Source organism: Mirounga angustirostris, unplaced genomic scaffold, assembly GCF_029215605.1.
Source record: "Mirounga angustirostris isolate CCGP_5_RB_7025 unplaced genomic scaffold, mMirAng1.0.hap1 SCAF_6, whole genome shotgun sequence".
NCBI classification, from domain to species: Eukaryota; Metazoa; Chordata; class Mammalia; order Carnivora; family Phocidae; genus Mirounga; species Mirounga angustirostris.
Window position 1 is genome coordinate 58,745,597 of NW_026991714.1, and position 14,420 is coordinate 58,760,016.

The window sequence follows — 14,420 nt, forward strand, 5'->3', positions numbered from 1 at the left end:
AAGTAAGACAAGAACTTGGGGCGCCTGGTGGCTCAGTCAGTTAAGCAGCCGACTCTTGGTTTCATCTCAGGTCATGATCTCCGGGTCCTGGTATTGAGCCCTGCATTGTTCTCCGCACTCAGTGAGAGTCTGCTTGAGGATTCTCTCTCTCCCTCTCCCTCTGCTCCTCCACCCCCTTGCGTACACACTTTCTCTCTCTTGAAAATAAATAAATAAATCTTTAAAAGAAAAAGGCAAGAACTTAAAAGATACATCAAGCACTCTGAGTACAGAATCTTTTTCTTTCTTTTTTAAAGAATAATTTATCCCTAATATTTTACAGCTCTTTTTTCACATCTAATTCAGCAATATTTTTTTTTAAAGATTTTATTTATTTATTTCAGAGAGAGAGAGAATGAGAGAGAGCATATGAGAGCGGGGAGGGTCAGAGGGAGAAGCAGACCCCCTGCCGAGCAAGGAGCCCGATGCGGGACTCCATCCCGGGACTCCAGGATCATGACCTGAGCCGAAGGCAGTCGCTTAACCAACTGAGCCACCCAGGCGCCCTAATTCAGCAATATTTTTAGTAATTACCCTTCATCTACTCTTTTCAAAACATTCAACTTAAGTTTTCACAGAAACGTCATCTCCTCCTGTTCTTTTCCTTAGTTTATATAATAATGATTTAAATGGTGTAACCAAAATAAGAAGTACAACCTGATGTACAGGCTTGGGAGCACAAACAAGGAATGATCCTGTTGACCATCCCGGTCTCCTAGTAGCTGCAGACACACAGACTGAAGAGTGCATTCCACACACTGCGGGGCATCAGACAGTGTGTTGTAAGCAGTTAATCTTCCGAGTCCTTTAAGTGCTGGTTTGTTAAGAAAGCCACCACACCAGAGAGCAGCTAGTATGAAGTGAAGTGGCTGGTCCTTCTGCTCTTTTTCTTGACCTCTCCCAACATACGTTACTACAGCTGTACAGAGGTCACCCACTGCTCAGTCTAACACTTCGGCATCCTTTAGCATACATATCATTATAGAATTCAATCCTGAATTTCTTAGTTGTAAAGTTTAAATTTCGCATAGCTCTACTACAGTTTTACCACCATACTACATGTCCCTGTCTAGCCTATCTTATCATCCTGTTTCTTTACTTCTACAACTGTCTTTTCTTTGTTCTAGTTTAAAGAGTTCTGCAAAGTCACTGATTTCATGCATGAGCACATTCAACAAATATTTACTAGGTGCTGCTGGGCAGTGGGATAGGAATTGGGGACACAATGCTGAGCTACAGAACGCTTACAACTGAATAGAAAGAAATATTAAACAATCATCCAAACACAATCATCAAGTATGAAAATTCCATGGAGTAAAAGAACAAGGTGACTACACAGCTTTAACACAAGCCTGTAATTTGTCTTGACATCTTCGGCTAATATCAGAGTTCTCCTACTCTTAACAACTGCAATGTGACTTTTTCTCTGATTCCACTTCTTAAATCCATGAAATACAGGCTTTTATTTTATTATGTTTTATTTGAAACCACATGCTGCTTTAATGATTCCCATCCGTCCCTTTGAACCATTAGGTTTCATCTATGTTATTGGTGATTTGTGTCCTCTCTTTCTAGGTCTCTCTTACTCTCAGGTTTCATAAATTTGTATGAAAATACAAGGGTAACAAGTATCCCAGAGTCTATCTAAAATTTAAAGACACATTCCTCCACTCAACTAATTAAAATGTTCTTCTGACTAATCGGACGTTACCAATACATTTTAACAATATTAAGGGTATAGTAGCAGTCATTCCATAAACATTTACTGACTGTCAATCTGTCTACAATGTCTTTCCTCCCTGGATCAACTCATGAAAAGTCTACTTATCTATCCTACAAAGACAGGTTCAAAAGTTATGACCTCAGATCTTCCTTGTCAGGCAACTATTTGTTTCTCTGAAATCCTATAGCAATGACAGTATCTCTCTCTTTTGTTTGAAATAGTTAGAAATTCGTAAGAATTTGTAAAAGCTTCACCCAGTTTCCCCACTGGTTACATCTTACAATATGCTATCAAATCCAGGCAAATGACATTGTATAAAGGGTATGTATAGTTCTATGTCATTTTACTGTGACATGTGTAGGTAGATCACATAACCACCACTGCAATCATAATACAGAACTATTTCATCACAAAGAACTCCCTCCTGCTACCCCACTATAGGTGTATCCATTCCTCCCCTTCTGGTTATTCTGAATCCTTGATAACCACTAATCTGCCATCATCTTTATAATTTTGTCATTTTGAAAATATTATACAAATGAAATCATATAGCATATGACCATTTCAGGTTGGCATATTTTATTCAACATAATACCCTTAAGATCTAATCAAGTTGTCCTGTGTATCAACAGTTCATTCCTTTTTACTGCTGAAAAGAGGAGCACCTCGGTGGCTCAGTTGGTTGAGTGACTACCTTCGGCTCAGGTCATGATCCCAAAGTCCTGGGATCGAGTCCCACATCAGGCTCCCTGGCTCAGCGGGGAGCCTGCTTCTCCCTCTGACCCTCTCCCCTCTCATGCTGTTACTCTCTCTCTCTCAAATAAATAAATAAAATCTTTAAAAAAAAAGAAAAGAATATTCCATAGTATGGATGTACCATAATTTGTTTAACCATTCACCTATTGAAAGACTTTCAGTTGTTTCCAGTTATAAGTTATTACCAAAAAAGGTGCTGCAAACATTCATATCTGGGATCACAAGTTCCACACTGGGAGAAAATACTTGCAAAGGACATGTCTGGTAAATGACTCTCATCTATAATATGTAAAGCATACTCATATATATATTTTTATGTGAACAAATTTTTATTTCTCTGGGATAAAGGTACAGAAGTGATATTGCTGGGTCACATGGTAAGTGTCTATTTAGTTTTTAAAGAATTTCCAAATATTTTCCAGAATGGCTGTACCATTTTTAGATTCCCACAATGTATGAGAGATCCAGTTTCTCTAAACCTACACCAGCATTTGATATTGTTATTACTTTTCATTGTAGCTGTTCTAATAGGTGTGTAGTGACATCTCACAATGGTCTCAATCTGCATTTCCCTAATGGCTAGTAATACATATCTTCATATGCTTAACTTACCATTTGTATATCCTTTTCAGTGACATGTCTATTCCATTCTTTTGGATTTTTCTAAAAATCCAAAAATCTCCCTTTTCTAATGGACTGTTTAGATTTTTAGGATTATAAATAATGCTGCAATAAATATAGGGATTCATGTAACTTTTTGAATTAGTGTTTTTGTTTTCTTTGGGTAAACACACAGTAATGGAATTACTAGATAATATGGTAATTTTTAATTTTTGAGGAATCTCCATACTGATTTCTGTAGTGGCTGCACCAATTTACATTCCCACCAAGTGTATGAGGGTTCCTTTTTCTCCATAGGGCTGAGTTTTGAGAGCTCTTTATATACTGACGATAACAGCCCTTTATCAGATATGTGCTTTGCAAATATTTTCTCCCACTGTGGAGCTTGCCTTTTCCTCCTCTTAATGCACACAGCAAAATATTTTAATTTTGATAAAGTCTAATTTATCAATCTTTTTCTTTTGTAGGCTATGTTTCTGGTATTATGTATTTTTGTTTTTTTTTTTAAGATTTTTATTTTTAAGTCATCTCTACTCCCAACATGGGGTTTGAACTTACAACCCCAAGATCAAAAGTCGCATGCTCTACTGGCTGAAGCAGCCAATTGCCCCTCCAGTGTCATGTTTAAGACTAGGCACCAAGTCCTATGTCCTGAAGGTCTTCTTCTATGTTTTTTCCTAGTGTGAAGATTAAAGGTTTTTTTTTTTTTTTAATCATTTGTCAAAAAGATTTTCCTTCCTCTGTTTGCTCCAACTGTTTTTGTACCTTAGTCACAAATTAGTCAGTTATACTGTGCAGACCTATTTTTGGGTTTTGTATTCTGTTCCTATGATTAATGTTCCAATTTCTCCACCAATATCCTCAGGCTTGATTGCTACTATATAATAAGTCTCGAAATTAGAGAAACTGATTTTTTCTTCTTTTTCAAAATTTTGCTAGCTATTCTAATTCCTTTGCATTCCCATATTAATTTTAGGATAATCTTATCTATTAAAAATCATAGGGGGATTCTCAAAGGAATTGCATTAAACCTGTGTATCAATTTGGGGAGAAGTGATCTTTCCTATGTTGAGTCTTCTAACACACAAACACAGTATATCTCTCCATCTCTCTGTATATTCCTTGATTTCTCCCACCAGCATTTTGTAGTCTTTGGTACACAAGTCCTAAATATGTTCTGTTGATTTAAAACTACATATTTCATTTCTTTAGCCATTCTTTTAGGGTAGGTCTACTGGAGATGAATGCTTTGTTTTCCTTCATCTAAGAATGTCTTGATTTCCCCTTCATTCCTGAAGGATGTTTTTGATGAATACAGAAGTTGGTATTTTTAGCTCTTTCTCAATACTTGAAAAATATTATGCCACTGCCTCTTGGCCTCCATGATTTCTGAGGAGAAATCCACTATCACTGGAATTGTTTTTCTCCATAGGGAAAGATGTCATTTCTCCCTCACTGTTTTCAGGATTTTTCCTTTGTCTTTTAGTTTACCAACATTTTATTATTACTTCTTTGGGTTTACATTGTTTGGAACTTGTTCAGATTCTAGAATCTGTAGGTTTGTGTCTTCTGAGAAGTTTGGGAAGTGTTCAGCCAGTCTTTCTGCAAGGACTTTGCAGCCCAGCCCCCTTTCTCCTCTCCTCCTCTGTGGTCTTTCTGTCATAGTCCCACAGGTCCCTGTGGCTCTGTTCATTTATTATTCTATTTTCTCCTTCTTGTTCAGATTGGGTAATTTCTACTGTTCTATGTTCCAGTTCACTCTGTCCCCTCTATTCTGCTGTGAGCCCATCCAGTGAGTTTTTACTTCAGTTACTGTTGTTTTCACTTCTAAAATTTCCATTTAGTTCTTTATAGTTTCTGTATCTTTATGGAGACTTTTTGTTTCTAGGCTGAGACTTTATATTTTATTTTTCCTTTCCTTCCTTTTACTGTTTTGGCGAAGAAATTAGTAGTGGAAGTGCTTTAAGAATTATGGGAATATGCAGAAAAGACACAGAAGCAACTTTGAAAGGCCTCCCATTGACCAAATTTTGGGCAATATGAACAAAATAAATAAAAATAATAAATTGTAACCATTACTGGGGTGCCTGGGTGGCTCAGTCGGTTAAGTGTCTGACTTCAGCTCAGGTCATCTCAGGGTCCTGGGATCAAGCCTCATGTCACACTCTTCATGCTAGCACTCTCTCTCTATTTTTTTTTTTTCATTTCTATGTTGTTTAACTGACTTTTAATCCACAGGCCCCAAAATCACGTTTGCTGTACATGGTAAGAACAGAATCTTAATAATGTTCGATTATCTGAACATGGCTGATTTCTGAATTTTTCTTCATGCTTTAATCCTTAAATAACATTTAAGAAGTATAATTTTTCTCTTTTGAAATCCTTTTTGAAATAACACTTTATTGAGTTATAACTGACATACAAAAAGCTGTACATATTTAATATACACCACTTGATAAGTTTAGAGAGAAGTATACTCCTCTGAGAGTACAAACAAAGCCATAAACTTGTCCATCACCTCCAAAAGTTTCCTCCCCTCCTTTTTCTTCATTAAAAACTTTTGTGTGTGTGGCAAGAGCACTTAACCTAAGATCTACCCTCTATGCGAATTTTTAAGTATTACAGTATTGTTAACTATAGTTTTCTGAAAATTTAAAACTTGACCCCCCCAACCAAAAACAAAAAACAAAACAAAACAAAACCCCCAGAAAACTGATGCCCTTCTGGTCACATAAGCACTAAACCAGCAATCCCATGTAGTTGTGATTCAGAGCACTGGAAAAAAACAAGAAAGAGCATTTGGTGCTGCCAAAAGCAAATGATGAAAGAATATGGTGGATTAACAAACTGATCATCCAAACAAAAGCCAGGCCTAATTTTGTACATAGTACTTCTCTTTGCTCTACTTACTGTACTTCTACACTTCTACTAAAAATGTACCTAGCAGATGCCCAACAGAGTAGGAATTCAATACACATTAGCTGCCCCAGCCCTGCCTCACCTCCTTCCCTTCTACTCAGATGATGAGTAGCTGCAGGTAATATAAAGGTAGGTAAGTGACTTTGTAATCTTCACAAAATGTCATCGTATCAATAAGCTTCATACCATCTTTGCAAGCTCCAGTTAGTTAGAAAGAATTTAACTAAAAACATAATAAAATTTGTCACTGTATCTCACCTTTTACAGAGTCCTAACATATGACTGCCCCAAATAGAAAGACACCAGGCAATCTAATATACAATTCTCATTTTGAATAGTACAGATTAAAATGCACATAAATTACATTTCTTTGCTGTAAATTCTCCACATTACCAGAAATAAAAGTTACCTGACATGAGCTACTAATAAAATATATTTTTAGTATCTCATCGCCTACATTCTATGCATTCCCACCCTCTTTTGGCCAGGCAGGTGATGGTGGTAAATCAGTGGAAGATTCCTGGGGAAAGGTGAGTTTCAGGGGATAAGTCAGGTTTCAAGGCAAAGATACACCTGGTCTGGGCAAACTCGGGTACTCTGGGTACTTTACTAAAGAAAAAGGAATTTTTGGGTGCCTGGGTGGCTCAGTTGTTAAGCATCTGCCTTCGGCTCAGGTCATGATCCCAGGGTACTGGTATCAAGCCCTACATCGGGCTCCCTGTTCCGTGCGGAGAGCCTGATTCTCCCTCTCTCACTCCCCTTGCTTGTGTTCCCTCTCTCGCGGTCTCTCTCTGTCCAGTAAATAAATAAATAAAATCTTAAAAAAAAAAAAAAAGGAGTTTTCTTTGTACTTTCATCATTACAGTTTCATTTAAGTTAATAAGCTTTTATTTATCCCAAGCCAGTCAGACACTTGAATGTATTAATTTTTGAATGATACTCCTTGCTGTAACATTGATTTCTTTCATTAAGATTTAACTAATTTTGAAACGTCTGTCTTAAAAATACTTTCGAAAAATAATCATTGCTTGTTGATCAACTACAGTAAGTAAAAACACGGAGACAAATGTTCTCACGGGAAATATATCTTTAGACTTGCTCTAGTTAGTTTAGTTTAAGAATATGTTTAGAATATACAAATATTTTATAAACACTTTTTATTTCTTTTTTCCTTTTTTTTTTCTGGCCAACAGACACATGAAAAAAAACACCTTTCTTTTTTAGAGGGGGTATAAAACCTATACCTTTAAATCACATTATAAAAAGAGCTAATATGATTCCTATAGTTAAAATCATTACAGAGGAAGACATGGTTTCTCTGCATTACCTCAATATGTATCTAAAATGCTCAGATTTTTGGATGAGTGAATTATGAGAGGAAATTATTCCATAATCAGTAACAGTTAACATGTGATAGGTTGGATTTATGACTAAGTTTTAATTCCAAAAATCAACAGGCTTCACAACAGCTTAGTAATGCACTTTGAAATCAGAGAGAACTGGGTTTTAAACTCCACTTCTAACATCCTAAACTATTAGCACTCTCTTTGAAAGCCTCAGTTTCCTCTTCTGCAAAACAGGTCCAAAATATGCCCAAGGGTTCACCTCAGGCTTAAATGAAGTATATCTAAAAGCTTTAATGGTACCTGGTAGCTAATTAATGGCTGTTAATACTGTTGTTAATAAAGTATTTTATGTAGCATATATAAATCCATTGTGTCTTCTCTGTTCCTACATTAAGTTAATTTTAAGTTATACAAAAGACCCATATGAAATGTCATTATGGTTTGTTTACTCTCTTAGGCATGTTAATTCTTATTTAAGGTACTTAAAAAATAAGAATCTTTAAAAGGCACTAGAGTAGGAATCAAAATATGTAGCCTCTGATCTAAATTCTGACCTCAACTCTACACTGGCTAGCTGAACTTTCTTAAGCAAGTTACTTGATCTCTCTAATCTTCACTTAGGTTATCTGTAACATGGAAAAATGTAGGTAATATTCTGATTACTAGATTAATTCTGTAAAACTATTATTTACAAAGTACTATTAAACTGGCACACAGGGATTATTGCTAATGATATATTATCCAAATAAAGAGAATACTTAATAACGTATTTATGCACCTTATTTGCATTACCTTCACAACTTTTTCCAAAAACAAACAGACAAAAAAAAAAAACAAAGACAAAACAAAACAAACCAGACCCAACCGAACCTAATCTAAGTACTAGGGCCAATCCTAAACTATTTTCTGTTGCTGGCTAGGGCACAGGCATTCTAAGCATCACTCCGTCATATCAATAAATATCAAACAAATTTCAGAGTTAATATCATATATATATATATGATAAGTCATTTTTATAATCATTCCACAGAATCAAAGGCAATCATCATAAACACCTGGATTTATAAGAGGCTACTAAATTAATAGCTTTTATGAGCAGAAAATATTTACCAGGTATAGAAAGACTGCATTCTTTCTTTGAATTGATTCATTGAAAACTGAGAGTAGTTTGGTAATTAAAAAGGCAGGAAAGCTCTTCTTACTTTTCCAGTCTATGAATACAAAAAGAGAAAAAGGCAAGACTGAGTAAGCTGTATAAAATAACCTAACACTTTATGGGGGAACAATTATACACAGTGGGGAACCCTGGACTACCCATCAAGGTTGTGTTTAGCTACCTAAACATAAACTGATTAGAGGTAGGCACCACTCTTGTGCCTATTTCCTCATCTACAAAATAGGGATATTAGCACCTGCCCTCATTTCGGAACATGGAGGTAAATTAGAAAATTCTTGGAACATGTATTATAAGGTGCTACTCTTTCATAAAGCTGAATAAAATAGCCTACTTATTTTTTTCTTTAAAGAGTATATTTCAGTAATAATAAAAAAAAAACCCCAAATCTAATATGTCACCTCCTTCCAAATTTACAAGTACTACTTCAACTGGCTTTATACATACACATATCCACATACTATATATACATATATATACGTATACACATATACACACATATATGTTCATAGGTGTCAGATCAATATATATTACTTTCACTGTAAAATATTCTGAAAAAAGGTATAGGATTACATTTTGTCTCTAGAAAACAAGAAATACTTGGCACACACAAGCACGGAAATTCACCATCACTGGTTGACCACCACACTCTTTGCCAGAAAATGTTAGCATCCTGACCAGCAGAAAGTGTAAGCAGCCTTAACCAAGGAAGACGAGTTGGTCCATGTGCTGACTCTTATTTGCCATATACCTGTACTATATAGCTATGTTTGAATTAGCATAACGAGTTAGTACAACTAGTATAAATTAGTATAACTGATTAAGTAGTATAACTTATTAATGAAAAGCATCAAGTTTTATATAACTATGCTCTGTAACTCTGTGCTCATGTAACTAGCCCATATAATTTTTTTTCTATACATTCAGAGATGGTCCTAACCATTTATGAAACTCTGAAACAAGGCTTAAGTTCAATGGTGCAAACAAAATCAAATATGTAAATAGTTCAAACTGCCTTCTTTTAAAAGTTATTTTTGTGAGAGAAGGGGTTCACAGTAGCTCATAACACTTGAAAGTAGACATCAACACAAAATTCTGCCATAATTCTGCAACGGTGGTCAAAAACTAGGACATTTTATTACATTATATAACTGGAAAGAAACTAAATTCTTTCTTTCTTGAAACGGAGTCTGATCTACATGTACTCCAAATTCTTTAAGAGAATTTTAAAATCATAAAGTTAGGATATTTAAATATAAATTAGGATATTTAAAAGGATATCCCTAAAACAAAAACAAAACAAAACACAATGAGACAAATAAATACACAAAACAAATATAAACTTCAGCATACCCACCAAAACCCTCCAGAAACATGAACTATAATGAATAAGGAAAACCCACCCAACTCTTCCTCTTTAGACCAATATGATGGTTACAAACGACAAGCTCTTTCTGGCTGTCCATTGACACATCTACAGACCTTTTACTCTTCTGAAATTTACTCAACTTAAATTGGATGCAGATGAGCCAGGTGTGGTCCTTACAGCAGTTAATCCTGCTAGCCCCTATTGAGTTTCCATGGAAACATGCACAGCTGGCAAGGGCAAAGGCGTTGTACTGGCCTCAGACCCATTTAAAGTTTCAATACTCACCCAGTGAAACAATTATGCTATCTTAGGAAAGAACAAATAGAAAAAAAATCCTATCTTTGGGATCATCAAGCAAAATAATGTGAACTATTTTCGTCTAGCCCAAAAGTGGCTTTCAGCCCAGCAGCAATAATCAGGGCGTCTGTGAAAAGTTAAGAGATGTCAATTACCAAAAGGCAACTACTTTTTTACTAAAGAAATATAATTTAAGAGAGCATTCCCTGTGGGTCACTAATGTAATAGCCAACAACCAGAGAGAGAAAAACAATACAAAGTCTAATCTAAACAGTAGTAAATACCATGTATCTCTTCCTTAAATAAATTCAGTATGACTGTTCCCTGCTTTTATTAAACGTAAATGTTTTCACAACAGTGATTCTCAAAGGGCAGTACCTGGATCAGCATCATCAGTATCATCTGGGAAAATTATTAGAAATGTAAATTCTCAGGCCCCACCCCAGACCTACTGAATCAGAAACTTTGGGGGTTGGAGGCCCAGCAATTAGTTTTTTCACAAACCCTCCAGAAGATTCTGATGCATGATAAAGCTCAAGAACCACTGATTTACAATGTCAAACCTCAGAGAAGACTGATATATGAAATAGAAAATGCAGTGCTTTATCCCACTCCTTGAAACTGAGGCATAGTAATAAAATGTAAAGGAGAACTCACTGGCTCCTGAATTGAGACTGTTGGCTACTAACTCAATGCCTAAAAAATATGCAGACATTAGCAGTGGTTCATCATGTCTCTTCCTACACCTGCCAAGCACAAGAAAAAGAAATTACAGTGTCTGCTCATGATTACTCAAGGAGAGGAGGGTCCTTGCACATAAGATACTCAATCAACTACCATTCATAGCCCATTACCAATCACAACCCGTTTCTAATCATTGAGATCTTCAGACACAGGATAAAGAATAATAATTTTTCCAAGATACCGAACATGTAGGTAGGGATAAGTCTGCAGTGTCTACTTGTAAGAACTTAAAGTAGTAGTTCACTTCTTGTAAGAACTTCAAAAAAAAAAAAAAAAAGCATACAAGAATGCAGTTCTTCCTTAGTATCTAACTCATTAGACACTTCATGTACTACAAAATACACATTTCATTTTCCCTTTAACTTCAGCACACCATTTATAATTCCTTCCCTATTTCCTTTAAGATAATGGGCAGCACGTAAATCAAATATGAAATATGCTGTTAGAACTAATGAAATAAGGCCAAATGAATAGCTTTCTGTAGCTCATAATTAAAAATAAAGACAAAATAAATTTAAGTAGAAGACTGATTCACAGGTTCCTCATTCTCTATTTGTTAAATGTTGGTGCTGCCTGGGTCTGTCCTCAGTCCACTCTCACTATACCAGTGATTGCCAAAGTACTGTATTGTCTTTGTGCTACTAGCCAGAACTGATCCCACTTAAAAAAAAAAAAAAAAAAATTTTTTTAATTATTACTGAAGTATAGTTGACATCCAATGTTATGTTTCAGTGTACAACACAGCAATTGACAATCCTATACATTACACAATGCTCACCATGAGAAGTGTGGTTCCCATCCACCACCATACAATGTTATTATGCTATTATTGGCTACAATCCTTATGCTGTACTTTTCATCCCCATATTTATTTATTTCATAACTGAAGTTTGTACCTCTCAATCCCTTTCACCTATTTTGCCCATCCCCACATCTCCCTCCTCTCTGGCAACCACCAATTCGTTCTGTGTGTTTATGAATTTGTTTGTTTTCTGTTTGTTCCTTTGTTTCGTTTAAGATTTCACATATAAGTGAAATCATATGGTATTTGTCTTTCTCTGATTTATTTCACTTAGCATAATACCATCCATGTTGTCACGAAGGGCAAGATTTCTTTTAATGGCTGAATAATATTCCTCTGTGTGTGTGTGCGTGTGTGTGTGTGTGTGTAATCACATCTTCTCTAACCATTCATTATGAGCAGATAAAGATGGGACACTTGGGTTACATGTTAATCTTGGCCACTGTAAATAATGCTGCAACAAAGAGGTGCATATATCTTTTCTAATTAGTGTTTTCAGTTTCTCTGGGTAAATACCTAGTTGTAGAATTACTGAATCATACAGTATTTCTATTTTTAATTTTTTGAGGAACCTCACCACTGTTTTTCACAGTGGCTTCTAATTCCACTCATTTTGAGGTTTCACTTTGGACTACACTAATAGTACATGCTGGTTGCCACTCCAACTCTCCCCATTTGGAGAAGGGTAATGCTGTTTAGCAAATGACCTCAGCTCAAGGGAAAGATCTGAATGATCAATCCCATCCCCTTAGCTACTGACTTGTTCAGGAATAGACCATAATCCAGAACATTACTCAATTCTAGCTGAAATCAAGGACAGAGCTCCTGGACCTTTCTGGGACAGTTATTCTCACTTTTAGAAGAAAATAAGTGGCTACTCTCCATTCTCTAGATTATAACAAGGAAGCCTATTTCCCTGGCCGCTGCTAGCAGTTGTTTTGCAACCAGCAGAGAAAGAACCTGAGGGCAAAGCAACACAGAGAGCCCAGTCCTGTTGTCCCTGCAGAGCTTCAGGTCTCTCATGTGAGCCAAGCCAATTCCCTTGTGTTGAAGCCAGATTCAGTTTCCACTATCTGAAGTTAAAAGTAACCTACAAATAACATATATATAAGTTATTTAGGAGTTACTAATTTGGTGCTCATCGATTACAATTAGATTAGTTATCGGAGTCCGCTAAGAATGTGGTTGCCACTTATGTTAGAGGTAACTCTGCAAATCTCCTAATGTACATGCATATAATGTACAAGTTGGAATTTCCAAAATTTGGTCTTGTTAATTGTGCATGATCAATATTAAGTTACAGGTTTTCAGTCTCAATTATTCTTTCCTATTTAGTACATCAATTTAGTTATATATTTGCATATTTGCATCAACATTTCTAACTTACCATACTTCAAAAAAATAGCCTTCATGATAGAAGCCAGTAATGTTCAAAGAGTTCCCATATTTCACAGTAAAGTGCTTTGCATATAAACAGGAGTATGTTAGATGAGTTATATGCATGATTCCACTTTTATCTATATCTATAGGCACATATATATGTACAGATTTATACCAAATGGTTAATATTTAGCATATACACTCTGTTTTTTGGTCTCAACTGATACACAGTTTTTGTAAAATTGCTTTATTATTAAACATGTTTTAAATTATTTACTTTTTTAAAGCATTTGACAATACTGTTTTTTTTTTTTTTTTAAAGATTTTATTTATTTGACAGAGAGAGAGACAGCGAGAGAGGGACCACAAGCAGGGGGAGTGTGAGAGGGAGAAGCAGGCTTCCTGCGGAGCAGGGAGCCCGATGCGGGGCTCGATCCCAGGACCCTGGGATCATGAACTGAGCCGAAGGCAGACGCGTAACTACTGAGCCACCCAGGCGCCCCGTCAATACTGGTTTTATTTTTTATTTTTTATTTATTTATTTTTATTTATTTATTTGACAGAGAGAGACACAGCGAGAGAGGGAACACAAGCAGGGGGAGTGGGAGAGGGAGAAGCAGGCTTTCCACTGAGCAGAGAGCCCGACGCGGGGCTTGATCCCAGGACTCTGGGATCATGACCTGAGCCGAAGGCAGACACTTAACGACTGAGCCACCCAGGCGCCCCTCAATACTGGTTTTAAATATAAAGATTTGTTATAGTATGAGAAAGTTCTGTAATTAAGAGGAAACAAACAAATACAAAGGAAGATCTTCCAGATACAAAGCTCAGGTTGCCCAGGAATAATATAAAACTGGATTTTTTTTACCATCTCTACATATGGCCCAAATTTAGATCCCCTTTTACCTAAATGCAAAAAAGCTAACTGGATGAACTTTCAAAATGCTGTCGCTGCTCTGAACCTCATACAATAGTAGGGTAAATTCTTTGTCAACTCATGACTCAACTGTACAAGTAAACAAATTTTTTTACTTGTACAGTTTGTTTTGAGACAAAATAAAAATGTTAATGGTTTTTTAATATTATGACAGCCACTACAGACCCTTTCTGCACTCTCTTTAGTAGAAAGCAGTACCTCCACAACATACCTCTAGTTTAGGTTCTACTTATTTCATAGTCGAACCATTCATCAGAAAACTACAACAAAAAATTAACAATGACCCTTAAGGGGTTCAAAGTGGTAGACAGAA

The 14,420-nt window shown here is 36.0% G+C and overlaps 1 protein-coding gene across 4 annotated transcripts in view; it reads right to left on the reverse strand.

Moving 5' to 3' along the window:
• Window positions 1-14,420, reverse strand: part of POU2F1 (POU class 2 homeobox 1) — a 190,726-nt gene that overhangs the window by 92,513 nt on the left and 83,793 nt on the right. The window contains exon 2 of one of the 4 annotated variants that reach the window (XM_064594384.1): window positions 8,515-8,615. The exons of the other annotated variants lie outside the window; for them this stretch is intronic. The gene's annotated coding sequence lies outside the window, so the exon portion shown is untranslated. The remainder of the gene's footprint in view (window positions 1-8,514; window positions 8,616-14,420) is intronic. 4 annotated transcript variants of the gene reach the window in all.